At 43.1% G+C, this 11,192-nt stretch overlaps 1 pseudogene; it reads left to right on the forward strand.

The window, feature by feature from the left end:
• Positions 1-3,667: 3,667 nt before the first annotated feature.
• On the forward strand, positions 3,668-5,195 carry LOC143890895 (U-box domain-containing protein 9 pseudogene; annotated as a pseudogene).
• The last annotated feature ends 5,997 nt before the right edge of the window (positions 5,196-11,192 follow it).

Here is an 11,192-nt window from a genome sequence, read left to right on the forward strand (position 1 = left end):
GGCTCCGGTGGATGCTCCCCCCGATTTGGAAGACCCCGCTCCTCGGCCGTAAGCGCCAACCAGCTTCACCGAAGGCTTGCGCTTGGGGGGCGGCGTGTTCTGGGCCGGAGCAGGACTCGAGATCTCTGCGGCTTTCCTTTTCTGGCCCTGCTGGGCCCTTCCAAATGCTCCTTGCCTCACCTTCTCCAGCTTGGACTGTTTCTGCATCTCTGAAAGTCAACATGAACGAACAAACCGGTCAAAAGCAAACAGAAGGAAAAAGAGTTTAAAGCAAGACTAGCCACATACGTGCCGAGGTCACAGTACTAAGGCCAAGCCCAACCAGAACCTCTTCCCCAGAGAATTCTGCACAATGAATGAGGCCCTCCCGGTCCAGCTCCTCACAGACTAGGGTGAACGTTCTCATATCCTCGCCCTCAAGGAGCGGCTTGCGGCTCAGCGCAACTGTGTCTGGGATGTCCCATTTTAGAGGAACCGGCCAGGGCTCGGTGGACTCCCTATCCTCGACATAGAAGAACCTGTTCTTCCATAAGTGTATTGAAAAGGGAATGCCAATGATCATTTTCACCTCCGGGCGCTGGCTAATATAAATCCAACCCCCATTCTTATGCCTCTTCAAGTGCGTACACACGCGGAACAACGGCACAGACAAACTTCTTTGAAGTCGGCCCTGGACGAGGTATATGAACCCGATTAGAGTCCTCCATGAGTTCGGCGCAACCTAAGCCGGAGCCAGCCCGTAATATTGAAGGACCGCGGTGAAGAATGGGTGCAGAGGGAACCTGAGCCCGACTCTTAGCGACTTGTCGTATATACAGACGTCGGAGCTGTCATTACAAGCCCTATCTCCCTCTATCGCGGCCCTCAGCCCAAACCTTGGGGGAATACAGTACCTATCCCTAATGTCCCTCAGCCTGGACTCATCAAGGATATTCTCCTCGTAAAGAGCCTGAACGTTGTATTGGGGATTGGCGTCCATCCGGGCCCTAGCTACGACCTCAATGGCCCTGCCCGGGAGGAATGTTGTGGACGCCTCGGCGGCGTCACTACCAACACTCGCCTCTGCTCGGAGATAACTATCCGTTGGGGGCGGAGTGGTGTTCAGATCCAAAATCACCTCCTCCTCACTATCTACGACTTCTACACTAACATCGGGACTTGCCATATTTGGCCCGGGAGTCCTGGTCGGATTATTTTGGGTCCTCCCCGACGAACTAGACCCTGAGCTACTGGAAGAGGACTTCCCTGAACCGGACTCAGAGCTAAAGTTACTACAGGACATGAGCGCAGGAAAAGAAACGAATACAAGACGCGCTCAAGAAGATTACCAGTCCGAACAGAAAGCTCGCAATCCGCAGACGGTCACAACCACGAGCTACCCGAGCCGAACAGGCAGAGCAAAAAGCAGAAAGGCAAGAGTAAAAAGTAAAAAGTGAGAAATGAAGGGTGAAAACCTCTTCTTATAGCCTCTAGGCTTGAGGCGGTTCACATTCGCGAACCAGATAATGCCACGTGTCTTTCATTAATGACGGACGCACACTTCGAGGCAAGGGCGTGAGTAAATACACGCATATCTCCAAGGGGCTAAGGGACATCCGTAAGGTGCTCGTGTACGAGATAACTTTTAAAGCGATTGTGCCCGTCAAGAAAATCTGTCCGGCCCAAGCCAGAAAGAATATGGCGCATCCGCTATACGACAAAAATCTGTCCGGCCCAAGCCGGACAGAATATGGCGCATCCGCTACGCGACAAAAATCTGTCCGGCCCAAGCCAGACAGAATATGGCGCATCCGCTACCCGACCAAAATCTGTCCGGCCAGACAGAATTTCCGGACTGATTTCCTGGCCGGACAGACAAAATTTCCGAACTGATTTCCAAGCCGGACAGACAAAATTTCCAGATTGATTTCCTGGCCGGACAGACAAAATTTCCGGACTGATTTCCTGGTCGGACAGACAGAATTTCCAGACTGATTTCCAGGCCGGACAGACAGAATTTCCGGACTGATTTCCAGGCCGGACAGACAGAATTTCCGGACTGATTTCAATGCCGGACAGACAGAATTTCAAGACTGATTTCCAGGCCGGACAGACAGAATTTCCGGATTGATTTCCACGGCAGACAGACAGAATTTCCGGACTGATTTCCAGGCCGGACAGACGGCTTAGCCGGGCAGGAATGTAACCTACCACACTTCCCCAAATCACTACAATGACATGGAGAACTGGGGGGCAACTGATGGGGTATGAAAAACAGCAGCCAATTAGCTGTCGACATGTGGCCCCAGGATGGCCCACCACCAATCCACCGTCGGCCCACCACCAATCCACCGTCGGCCCATGGGTAGTCTGGTAATTACCTAAGAGTAGGTAAACTTAAACCCGTAAAAGGCCGACACCTGTCCTGGGGTAGGTAATCCAACCACCCCAGGTTTCCCTCTATAAAAGGCCTTTCAGGGCTCAGACCAAAAGGTAATAACTTCTCAACCAACACTCTTAAAAACTCGCTCTGCACTCCTGCTCGTACTGACTTGAGTGTCGAAGGACCTGCCCGGAGTAACGACTCCGGGTTGGTCTTCTGACCTCGTGCGTTCTTGTGCAGGGCTCAACTCCTTCACTTTGGCTCCTCGGGTCCTCCAGCTCAGCTCTGACGTCACTGCCGTATCTGTTACCGATTTTTGGCCTAACATGTTACATTGAAGAATTAGGGTTCTTGATGCTTTCTTGATAGATTTTTTATGTTTGGTTCAAGAATTAGGGTTTTTTTTTAATGTTTCTGCTTCTGATTCTCCATTTTTATTTGCTCTTATGTGTTCTTGATTGGTGCATTCTTGGTTGATACGTTACATTGATTGTTTGGGGATTTTCAAGAATTTTTTTTTATGTTTGGTTTAAGAATTAGGGTTTTTTTAATGTTTCTGATTCTGAGTCTCCATTTTTTTTGCTTGCATGTGTTCTTGATTGTTTGGCGATTTTCACGAATTAGGTTTTTTTAATGTTTGGTTCATTCTCTCGCATGCATTCTTGATTGTTTGGGAATTTTCAAGAATTAGTGTTTTAGTGTTTCTGCTTCTGATTGGCCATTTTTTATTAGCTCTTATGTGTTCTTGATTGTTTGGGCATTTTCAAGAATTAGGTTTTTTTAATGTTTATGCTTCCGAGTCTCCATTTTTTATTTGCTCGCATGCGTTCTTGGTAGTTTGGGGACTGTTTTATGTTTCTGCTTCTGCATTTCCACTTTTATTTGCGCACGTGTTCTTGATTTTTCGGGGATTTTCAACGCTTTCTGTATTCCAATTTCCCCTCGATTTCGTTTTCTTTTCACTATGAACTTCGATATTTCTATTGGGTTTGATTAGACTTTTTTTTTTTTTTTTTGCAAATAATTTTCAGTTTAAGTTTTGCTTTCTTCTTTCTCATTGAATCTTCATTTTCGATCCATTTTGCTTATAAAAGATGCAAGGCTTTTGTTGAAGAATTCAATTGGGGGTTTCTTTGCTTTAGTAACCCTATTTTCCTTTGGGGTGATTTCTCCTCTGTCCTCTCATTGGGATGAATTTCTATATTTCAATTGCATCTAATTTGTTTTTAAAGTGCTGTTATTTGCATATTCTACAGTTTAGAGTTTTGTCGTTCAGCTCCTTTCTTTCAGAATAAGAGTTCTGAATTCCTCTGTTTCCTATTTCCAATCACATTTATGTCAATGCACCACTTCTTAGCTTTACTGGTTGGTTCTGTGTTTTATATATGCAACAGATTTTACCCAAACGGGGTTTAATTACATCATATTGCTTATATATGAAACAGATTTTACCCCAAACCTCTAAATCTTTCCACCACTTCTTTGCTTTACTGGTTAATTCTGTGTCTCTATGTAGACCTACGACCGGCATAGAGAAGTTGTTTAACAGGGGCCAGCAGACTTGTCCTCAGACATCTCAGGTCCTCCCCCATTCGATCCTCACTCCCAATTGCTTGGTTAAGAAGATTATATCACAATGGTGTGCGAATCATGGGATCGAACTGCCTCCGACTCCCATCCACTACCCCAGCGAGGGATGGATCTCCCTAGACGAGCACAACCGGCTGGATTCATTCCTTGAGAAAATTGCTTTGCCATCCATAACCGAACAGACACAAGCTGTAAAAGAGCTCCAAGTGCTCACCAAAGGATCACCCTCTTTCCGTGCCCTTCTCAGACAGAATCCAGATGTGATCCCCCAATTGGTTTCATTGTTGTCCCGGAGGAATGACTTTGATCAGGACCCTGAGCTCCAAGAAGATGGTGTAACCGCAATTCTTAATCTCTCCCTCCATGACAACAATAAGGCGATTGTTGCTGAGACCCCCGGAGCCATCACTTTGCTCATAAATGCCTTGCAAAATGGAACCGTGGAGACTATACGCAATTCTGCTGCCGCCCTTTGCTCATTATCTGCTCTTGATTCGAACAAAGTCAAGATTAGTAAATTGGGTGCCTTGAAACCTCTTATCCACCTTCTCAAACTGCAGAATTTGATTGCTAAGAAGGACGCCGCATCTGCGATTTTCATTTTATGTAAAATGGATGAAAACAAAGCAAGAGCTGTTAGAGACGGGGCAGTCAGAGTAATCCTAATGGCTATCACGGAACAAACACTCTTGGATGAATCACTAGCAATCCTTGCGATGCTTTCAAGTAATCAGGAGGCTCGTGAGGAGATGGTTGATGCCGTGAGTTTCTTTCTGTACATCCTTAGGGAGAGCACTCGTGAACACAATAGGGAGAATACCGCGGCTATTCTTTATTCACTCTGTATCAATGATCCGGCGGTGTTGAGTAAAATCAGACAAGAAGAGGACAGCAGTCGGGCGATCTCGCGGCTTGCGCAGAATGGCACTCCAAGGGCTCAGAGAAAGGCCAAGTGCATCCTTGAGAGACTGAACTGAATAACTCACACTCTACATGATCTTATGGGCTATTAGCTCTGTAAATACCTGTTTTCAGAATATGCACGTTGATACGATTTGACAAGTGTAAAATACATCCCATACCTACATAGTCAACTGTCATTTGCAGGCCTACCTGTCATCTTTGATGGAGTATACTTGGGGCTAACAGATAAAAGACAATGGAATTCCTCTTCTCCTCTGAACCCAAGAGTCCTTCACACTTTTCTACATGACAGAATGCTTGACAAAGCTTTCCTAGCATTGGTCACATTTAGAGCCGGCCGAGCAACATATTTTCAAAGGTGCAGAGACAGCATCCCGATCACCCACTGCTTGTTTGCGGACGACACCATAATCTTCTCAAATGGGAGTAAACATAGCCTCCAGCAAGTCATGTCCTTCCTCGGTAAATACGAACAAGCATCAGGCCAACTAGTTAACAAATCAAAGAGTTGCTTTGCTGTTTCTGAGAAGACCTCTCAATCTAGAAGAAAAATTATTGCAAGCACAACTGGATTCACTAATAAAATTCCACCAATCACTTACTTGGGAGTACCTCTCTATGTAGGGCGTGTGAAATCCAGCTTCTTCGATGATTTAATTCAGAAGATAAAAAGAAAGATAGAGGGCTGGAAAGGTAAACTTCTTTCCCAAGCTGGGAGATTAGTTCTCATCAATCATGTCCTGTCCAGCACTCCTATTCACACATTATCAGCAATGTGTCCTCCCAAAGAGGTCCTAAAGAGAATAGAGAACTTGTTGTCAAATTTTTGGTGGGGCGGCAGTGATCAAGGAGCCAAAATGCACTGGGTTTCATGGAGCCGTATATCCAAGCCCAAAGTGGAGGGCGGCCTGGCTACTAAATCCCTTTCGGAACTCAGCTCAGCATTCAGATTAAAGTCTCTTCACCACCTCCACTCTAACAACTCGTTATGAAGCTCCCTTATCAGATCGATATACTGCAGAAAACATCACTTGAATTTAATTCAACCATCTCGTGGTTGTTCAAAAATGTGGAAAGAAATCTTATCTGTTCGAGCTACTTGGATTCAAAATTCGAGATGGATTATTGGAAATGGATCCATCTCTTTTTGGGCTGATCTCTGGATGGGTAGCACCCCATTATTCTTCTTGGCTGAAAATAGAGAAGACATAAACATCACTGCTACTATCAAAGACATGCTCCTTCCATCAGGGGGCTAGAACATGGAGATCATTGAACCTCACCTCTCGACAGTCTGGCTTGAGGTATTATTCAACACCAGGCTCCAATTGAATGAATCTCCAGATATTTTGATTTGGTGTCCCACCCCATCAGGCACCTTTACTACCAATTCAGCTTGGATCGTCAACAGAACTAGAAATAGCAATGTGAACTGGGCCGCACCAACCTGGGGAGCTATCCCTCCAAAAATCAGCTGTTTCCTCTGGAAAGTTTTCCAGGATGCCATTGCCACAGATGAAAGAATAAAAAGCAAGCACATTCAGGCGCCATCCAAATGTGTTTGTTGCTCGATCCATAAAGAGGAAACCATGAACCACCTATTCATAGACGGAGTGTTAGCTCGATCTATTTGGTCAGAGTTTGCCAACCTTTGGAACTTCAATCTGATCCAATTTCAGTCTATCAAGACTAGAATTATAAGTTGGTGGAAAGCAGGAACTAAAAGAAAAACTCAAGCAGCCCATCTATTCAGCCTCACAGCTCCCATCATAGCTTGGGAAATTTGGAAAGAGCGGTGTCGCAGACGAATGGATGGAAAATCTAATTCCACCAATAGAATCATCAGCACCATTTCAGAGGGTATCAGAAACCTGGATTGTAGCAATTCTCCTCTCAAGGAACCAAACTTGTTAGAGGTTCTTTCTCTGTCCCAGCTTGGCATTTCTCCTTGCCGTCCAAGGATTCAAAAGGATTGCTGGATTCTATGGAAGAGACCACCTAAAGGAACTCTTAAGCTCAAGATAGATGGAGCTTCGAAGGGGAACCCTGGAGAAGCAGGTGGAGGAGGAGTTATTCGAAATGAAAAATCTACGGTTATCTTAGCTTTCTCTCTTTACTACGAGAAAGGCTCTAACATGGTTGCGGAAACTCGTGCACTCTTGGACGGGCTCCGCTGTTGCATGGCCTTTAATATGAGCAAGATAATCGTGGAATCTGATAGCAAAGTTCTGATCGATCTCATCGACGGGAAAGGGCAAATCCCTTGGGCAATCCAATATCTCTGGAAGGAAATTCAACCACTTCTTTGCATTTTGTCTCCCACTTGCAAACACCAATTCAGAGAGGGAAACTCAGTTGCAGATGCCCTTGCAAACTTCGGCTGCTCATCAAGATCCAATTTGTTCTATCCCTCCTGGGCCTCCATGCCTCGCCTGGTAAGAGGGGCAGCAAGATGTGATGCACTTGGCCTTCCCAACATCAGAAGCAAGATCATCTAAGGGCACTCTCCCTTATACGCATTGATTGTTGTCTTTTTCCTATGGCTTTTACTTGCTATTTTGTCGAGTTAGAGGCTTCCCCTCCTCCTTTCTCTCTTTCTAGGGCTACGGCTTCCTGTATTGATGGCTAGGAGGTTTTCCCTCCTCTTGTATGGTCCCAACTTTTTATCTATAAATTTGCCGATCCACCCCGGGGTCGTTATTTTTCCGGGTTAAAAAAAAAAAAAAAAAAAAAAAAACATTGTTTTCCTATTCTGTATTTTCCATTGAATAATTCTTGATCAGGTTCTGTTTTCTTGTATCCTATTCTGTATTTTCCATTGAATAATCCTGTGGCGTGTCATTTTTTTTGGCTCTGTTTGGTTTAATGTAATTGCCTTTTAGAGTAGTGATGAATTAGAACTGAAGTAGTCAACAGGTGTAATATCAGTGAAGTAGTTTCCTCGCAGAGTAGTGATAAGTAATGCTTGGTTGTCAATAAAGTAGTTTCACGGTACGGAGTGTCACTTCCAAAATAAGGGGGCAATAGGGCGTCGTACCAATATATATATATATATATATATATATATATATATATATATATATATATATATATATATATATATATATATATATATATAGAGAGAGAGAGAGAGAGAGAGAGAGAGAGAGAGAGAGAGAGAGAGACTGTTGGTGAGCTTAACCAAACTTATGGTGAGCTAGCTTGCCCAATCACATGGGTCCCACATTTTGTGTCTGTCCATTTTTGTCCTCCACAAATGGAGGGGTTAGGATGATCCTATGGAGCTGATTTTTGGTACACCCCCCATCTATGTAAGGGACTTTCAAATGAATGCTTTGGATCATCCTAACAAAGTGGGCCCCCATGTGATTGGGCAAGCTAGCTCACCATAAGTTTGGTGAGAGAGAGAGAGAGAGAGAGAGAGAGAGAGAGAGAGAGAGAAGATTGCTAGATCCCAAAACTCTACTAGCAACAAAAGTCATGCCACATGGGCAGACGGGGGAGAATGCAAGTTATCTCCAGTAGTTTGAATCAAAACATGTAACCAAACACCACCACTAGGAGATGACGTAGCACCCAAAAGCAACCAAAATATATAGTAACCCTAGAAATTGTGCAACTGTGGGAATCTTCTTAGTGAACAAATCTTGCTCCATATTACCTGGTTCTCTCAATGCCATGTTGCATTGCGCACCAGTATGCAAAAAAGGGTTCATAATACAGTTCATCATAATACACCAAAACCAGTGAATTATGCAATTTGATGCCTAATTTTGGACTTCCAACTTCTATATTTTCAACTCTAGTATGTATTTTTACCATCTACTTTGAGAGTATATTCTTTAGAGGTTTTATATGCTGTCCGTGCTTACCCGAGTGTAATTAGGGTGCGGCCCTTGAAATTTGATCCAAACATTCGACATTATAAGAAGCTGTCATGGATCAAACATCAAGGGCGTGGCACCTATGTCTGGTCTCCATTGCATGTAGCTATGCCCGTACACCATATAAATTCTCTCTACTTGCCTCCAAAGAATTTAAGTATTTGAGAAGGATTTAAATAGTTTTTTTTAGTGTACTAAGTGAGGGCTTGCCTAGGTATGGGATAAGGTGGGACCCAGCCTAGTATGAGACATGTTCAAAGGGCTTAATCTAACGTATTCCATTGGTCCTAGGGCTTTTGGCGTATTGGTTAGGTACCTAACATTTGGTATCATATCAGCCAGCATGTTACCTGTTTGTGTCACGGAAGGAGTGACATGTAGAGAGGAAGAAGGGTTATCTGCTAGAGTGAAAGTTACCAAAGAGTGGGCTCTCACAGAAGGGGCAACATGTGAAATGGGCTTATGTGGAAAGGTATAGGACTAGGTGGGATTCTCCTTGGTATGATACAATTTTAAAGGGCCTAATCTAATGTGTTGCATCAGCTCTGGGGATTTAAGCATATTGACTAGGTACATAATAGTGGATCATTTCCAGTATTTGCTAGTCATTGCCTCTCTGATCTTATTGTTTGATCTTATTGTTTGATCCTATGTTGTTGATAAAAACCATGTCAGGAGCAGACCCAAAAACAATGACCTTTGACTAATAGTGGTCCACTTTATCAAAGGAGCCCATCACGGTGATCCTACAATTTAAAGGAAAAAACTCACCAGTGAGATGATTTTGGCAGTTTGAACAATGCGATGCAAATGGGCAGCCAAGGAGCAACAATTTTTCAATGACCTTTGCAACAGAGGAGCATTTTGATGGGCCAAAATAGTTCCTTGGCTATTTTATCAGCTCAAATGTAATGAGAACTGTGGGTTCTCTTTCGGCGTGGGGGAGGAATTATACTCAGCGAAAGTACAAGTGGGCTTTAATTGCTTTAGGAGCTGTTTGTTTCTGATTGTGAGTCTAAGAATCAGTTTTGAGTCCAAAAATCAGTTTTGAACTCACAATCGGTTCTCAAAACATAAAACAGACAATGTATAAGATTCATCAGATCAGCCTTACTGTGGCGGGGTCATAGACCAAAAGTCTCCTCCATGTTTGCCGATGTTACTGGACCATGATGGTGGCCGAACGTTAATGGATAGGATTTTACCACATCAACACGATCCGAACAGTTTCCATTGGATACATATCCTAAGATCCAAAATTATTTAGGATTGTGACCCAGATAGCTCCAAAAATCAAATGGAGGGTTCTAGATCTGAACTGAGGGCACTAATGTACGAAGAAATCCATCATAATTTTGCTTATTTGTCTATTCATGAGGGCTATTTCGTAAAATTTAAAAATCCTACCCAAAACGACAAATAACATTTCATTTTCCCACTTTCATTTAGAGGATGAATCTCCTATCTCTTTCAAGTCTCTTCCCTTTTCCCTTCCCTATTCCTAAGCTCTAACTGTGTACAGTGTAAGTAGGACCTAGGACACTTCGATGGACTGTCCGATTCAAAATGAATTGTGACCCAGACTCAAGAAGTAGGATCTGAAAAGTACTTTGAAAAGAATTTGACCGATCGATAAGGAATTTGAACGGATCGTGACCAAGATGTAGGCGGATCCGATTTGAAGTGGATCCAGTGTCACCATCTTTTATAAAAGCGTAAGGCTTTGACTTGCCGATTTGTTCTACATTACTACTATTTGTTAAAAAAAAAAAAAAAAAACTTTTTGAGCTGTCCATTTTACGTGCTGCACAATGAATGGTTGGAAATGTCTAATAGAGATTATTTTTAGGCCACAACCTATCTTTAATGGGCACTAACAAATGAAGGCATGAAGAAGTGGTCCTGTACCTCTACCTGAGTTTTCTTTTTGGTTTTCGATGAAATTTGTTAAGTTATTCACATTGGGTATTTAGTACATTTAGGGCACATTTGGCTAACATGTTTTTTTCTTGGAATATTAGCTTAACCATAGTTGCCGGAAACTCCTTGGGCGGGTGGGAAACTTGTTTCCCTCAAAACGTGTTTCTCGTGCGTGGGAAACTCATTTCTCCTTTCAGAAACTTTTCCGAAACATGATAAAAAAAATGGACAAATGTTTCCGAAACGCATGGGAAACATCAGAGAAAGTTATGTAAATCATGTGTGAAATGCGTGATAAATGTATGCAGCACTCTTAGAAAATGCATGTGAAACATGTAGGAAACATGTGGAACTTATGAAAATCATTTTGGAAAAACACATCAAAAATTATGGAATAGATATTAAAAAAGAAAACAGTAGCATATATTGTAATAAAAATAAAAATAAGAAACATTCATATAGAAATTTGAAATTAAGAAAATTTAAATCTACAAAACCAGTTTTCCTTATGT

The sequence above is a fragment of the Tasmannia lanceolata genome, unplaced genomic scaffold (assembly GCF_043159265.1).
Source record: "Tasmannia lanceolata isolate RefF3 unplaced genomic scaffold, GAP_Taslan_0.1 ptg000013l, whole genome shotgun sequence".
In the NCBI taxonomy this organism is placed as follows: domain Eukaryota; kingdom Viridiplantae; phylum Streptophyta; class Magnoliopsida; order Canellales; family Winteraceae; genus Tasmannia; species Tasmannia lanceolata.